The sequence below is a fragment of the Gavialis gangeticus genome, unplaced genomic scaffold (assembly GCF_001723915.1).
Source record: "Gavialis gangeticus isolate Ggan-Ray unplaced genomic scaffold, GavGan_comp1, whole genome shotgun sequence".
In the NCBI taxonomy this organism is placed as follows: Eukaryota; Metazoa; Chordata; order Crocodylia; family Gavialidae; genus Gavialis; species Gavialis gangeticus.
In genome coordinates this window covers 34,303,213-34,307,682 of record NW_017728994.1, presented here as the reverse complement: position 1 = coordinate 34,307,682, position 4,470 = coordinate 34,303,213, and the positions used below count along the sequence as shown (strand labels likewise).

Sequence of the window (4,470 nt, the reverse complement as noted above, 5' to 3'; positions counted from 1 at the left end):
AATAGAAGGAGCAGCACCTGAGTCCCCTGAGAGGCTGGATGTCCTGAGCATCTCTTAATACACACCAACAGGCTGAGGCCCATCCTAAGATGTGTTTGTAGCTGCTTTCTTGTAAAAACTGTGGCCGTAGGAGAAAGCCACCTGTTTTTTAACATCCTGGTGGTGGGAACATCTGCCTAGAAAGTGGGAGACATGGGTTCTAGGTCTCCTCGGCCTGAGGGAATTCAAGTCCACATCCTTCACCCCCAGGAGAATGCCCAAACCACCAGGTTATAGGTTAGCCTCAGTGGGGGCACCCTCCACCTTTCCTGTTTAACCTGGGCCACTTGGCAGCTAAAACTGCAAGAAGCATGTAGACAGAAAGACAGAAAGGTTGAATCTGCAGTCTAATTGCTTGTACACTCTCCTGGGAGGTGGCGTCCTGGGTTTAAATTTCTGGACCACTTAACATTGTTTACATTAAACAGTAATTGGATAAAACCCAGAAATCGTGAGAAAATTGTTTGAAGGCCAGGATACTCCCTGCCCCTGCTAAGTGCCCTAACCAGTTCTTGTTGTCCTTGTGGCCTCAACATCCCTTACATTCTTTGCTGCCCCATACCAGAGGGGCAGAGAAAGTCCTCATCCAGACTACTCTAGCCTGATGGTTAAGCATTCTCCTGGGAAGTGACAGATGTGGGCCTGACTTCAGGAGGAGGAAGACCTAGAGCCCAAGTCTCCCACTTTCAGGGGACCCCACACCACAAGCTCTGCTTTTAAAAATGAGTGATCCCTTCTCATTTTTTTTCAAAGACTACTTGCAAGTGCCTGTCACCTGGAGTAAGTTTGTAGCTCTGGATCCCAAAAGGAAGGCAGTCTCTGCTCACTGTCCTGACCCAAAAGCCTAAGCAATGAAGAAGGGAAGGAGTGTAGATCAGTGATATACTGTGGGTCTCTGGCACCCAGGGGCCAATGCTTGCATTTGCGTCTGTCCCCCCACTCCCTTCTTGTAGCAATCCTTAATGTCACATTGTACAATAAGACCTCTGAAGGGCCCAGCTGGCACCCCCCAGAGGTCTGCTACCTCCACTATTCCAGTTGGTCTGCCAAAGGTGCAGATACACCTCTATGCTTAGCATTTCCTCTTGGCCAGCTCAAAGAAGGATCTACTCGGCATGCTCTTCTGGAATACTGAACTCTTCCTACGTACTATACGGGTCACCTGAACCTATAACCCTGGGTTTTAAATTCCACTCCAGAGCCAGGTGCCTAAAAATTAGGCATCGTGGTCCCCCAGAGCCTCTAATAACAGAGACAGGAAATAATACCATAATGGTCATGTACAGTCTCATTCAGTAAGTAGTGGAGCATGTTTGACATCAATTAATTACAGTGCAATGTGTTAGATAGCAAAGCTGGTTCCTCCAAAGGCAGCTACAGATGTAGACAGCTGAAGCTACAGGCAAACCCGTGTGAATAAAACATAGCCTCCCTGAACCTTTGCCCAAAGCTCAAACTGACCCTGGGCTGAACTCTTTAATGTTCAAAAAAAGAATGCTTAAACTGCTTCGTAGTACTAACTTCTGTTACTTCCAGTTCTGTCATGAGTTCTGAAATGGAGCAGAAGGACTGCAAGGTCAGGACACAAGGTCTTTGATAATACTGCTTGGCTCTTCAGAAGCAGGAATTGCCGCAAACCTCAGGTCAAATGTTGTTGCAGCTAGTTTTCACCCCAACTTGCAGACCCAGATAGTCCAGCTAAATATATAACAATCTGGATTCTTCTTTGAGCTTATCCCAGATTCAGCCTTTTGAAATTTTCCCATTACTTATGCTAAATGAAACCTGTTCCTGCCCTCAAGCGAGGGAAGCACAGAGAATTATCTTGAGTCTCTTTTTGCAGAGCAGACTTCTGACATTTGAATAACTTTTTGTCTATTAAACTCCACGACCATGTCTCCTCATCATTTTGCTGGGGAGTAACACAGCACATTTTATTTGGTTATATAGGAAAAAGGGAAAAAATAGTGACTTTTTTCTCAAATATGACAGATGAATATCAAACCCTTATTCATGAAGCAAGTCACCATATCACACTTGAATTCCTATGGTATTCCTCCAGTTTTTGCCACTGTAAGTCTGCTATTTTAATGGAGTTTTTCCAGCATAAAAATGTAGAAAAGGCAGTGGTGAATCGTGTGCACCAGTCAAACTTTGAGTAATGGGGTCTTTGAGAATGAAATTAAGATTGAATGGGCCTTGTGGTGACTACAGATAGGCCCTAAATGAAAGTTCTGGTTCAAATAACCCAGGGCCCTGGGAAAAACTGCACCTGCATATGGATTCATGCACTTTTACCTGCAGCTGCCTCTACCTTATGGGAGTAAAATGTGAAACTCAAAAAAGTTCTGAACTCAGCTTGGCAAAAAACATCCAGAACTTGGGTTGCTTATCTGAACTTTCTTGGCTAAAGATACTGGGCTGGGAATGTTATTTGAAGGGCCTTTGTTAGTATGCTTAGAGCTTCTGCATCCTGACCCAGCAAGCAACGAGGAAATGGTGACACTCCAGAACATGAAGGATAACTCAAGGTGGAAATGAGTTCTGAAAAAAATGGGCAATGCAACATGAGCAGGTTAGACCACTGGGGTTCTTATTTTCAAGATATTTTGGGGAGTGACAAGTTACTAGCGTGTTATCAGAATGTGAAGAAAAGATATCTCATCAGAGGTAAGCTGATACACTGGGAAAGTTTACTCAGGGCAGCATTGTGCCACAGCTGGGCTGTCCCTTAGCATGTTGTATTACCTACCTACTCCTGCATGCAGCTCCAAACCCAGATATATGCAAGTAGGGCCACTTCAGGGTCTCCATTCCCAGGCCAGCACCCAATGTCAAGCACACTGGAGATCAAGGTCTCAAGAGTGCCTCAAGGGCTGGCACTCTAGAATATCTTCACCAGTGTATATCTGAATTTGGAGCATGCAAGTGGAAATAGGTGGGGCAGCATATGCTGAGGAAAAGCCTAGCTGAGTCGCACCATGACTCTGCTGCCAATATACCCAAAGGGTGCATCCACACATATAGGATGCATGTGGGCTTGCAGCAGCTCAAATAGAAGAAGCACAAATTTGAGCCGGCCTTTTGCCCCAGTGCACATGCCTGGGCATGCACTTTTTTTGTGTGGGGCCTGCCTGGCTCTTCTCAGATCTGCCGCCAGGGGGAGCTAGAGCCAGCAGTATAAAAACCTACCCTGTGCTGGCCTGAGCAGTATAAAAACTTACCCTGGCAAGTAGCTCAAGGCTACTTGCTCTGAGAATCTTCTGGGCCTTGGCCACTTGGTACCCAGAGACACTACCCCTTGTGGCAGCTGGGTTGCTGAAGCAGCATCCCAAATTCACTCTTTAAAATACCCCAATAATATTCTATTATAATATTCTATTATAATAAAAGCCTTAGTCTTCCTGTCTTCTGTCTGTCTGTAATGCTTTATTTGCACTCTCACTGGTTGTCTCAGCAGCCAATCACAATGCTGACTGAAACAACCAGCGTGCTCCAAGCAGAGCTGACCCAAGCAGTGTGGGGGGCCCATCAGCCCATGTGGGGCTCCACCCCCATCCCTGCCCCGATCTCACATGCCCTGGACTGAAAGAAGCCGATGGCATTATCAGCCACGAAGCAGAGGATAAACCAGTGGCCAGATGCTCCTCCCAGCTCCACAGGGCCCCCTAAAGCACAGGGCCTGGGGTGGTCACCCCAGTTGGCATCCCCCTAGGGACAGCCCTGGCTCCAAGAGCATTACAAACAGGAGGCAGTGGTGGCAGTGTGGTGGAGCACCACCATGATGGCAGGGACAGAGGGGATGGAGTGCTGCTGGCCTTGCATTCCCCCCACCCTGATCCCTGGAGGCAGTGGTGATGAAGCGGATGAAGTGGGGCGCCCAAGGCCAGCACCCTGGAGGTAGCAGCGGCACGGGGTGCTGGCCGAGCAGGATGGAAGGGATGGCAGGGCAAGCTTCTCCTCCCCCCCCACGCTCCTGGGAGGCAGCAGCACGGAGTGGTGGGTGGCAGCACTCTGCCCCCCGCCATTCCTGACAAGCAATTGGCGCGCGCGCGTGTGTGTGTGTGTGTGTGTGTGTGTAGATAGATAAATAGATAGATATATTTAGAGAGAGAGAGATCAGTTGGGCCATGTTTTAGTGCTCTATTTACAATGTTAAAATAAATTGGAAGTCTACACGTGTCACTATCATCATAATATAATACATTCTAAACATCTATATGTTTTGATGTTTGCTTTTCGTTTTTTTATCACACAATGGGTGTGTGATGGGGGATGTGAGGTTTGCAGAAGAGGGGTGGGAAGGGATGTGGGGGGATGCGGGTGGATGTGAAGGGATATGGGGAGATGTGGGTCAGTGTGTGGGTAGGTGTGGAAGAATAGTGGGGGGACTGTGGCTATGGGGGAACTGTGTGCGGGGGCTGCTTAAGA

General features: G+C 47.7%; 1 protein-coding gene across 1 annotated transcript in view; it reads right to left on the bottom strand.

Moving 5' to 3' along the window:
- The window catches only part of WDFY4 (WDFY family member 4), a 376,632-nt gene that overhangs the window by 27,184 nt on the left and 344,978 nt on the right, over positions 1–4,470 (bottom strand). The gene's annotated exons all lie outside the window — the stretch shown is intronic.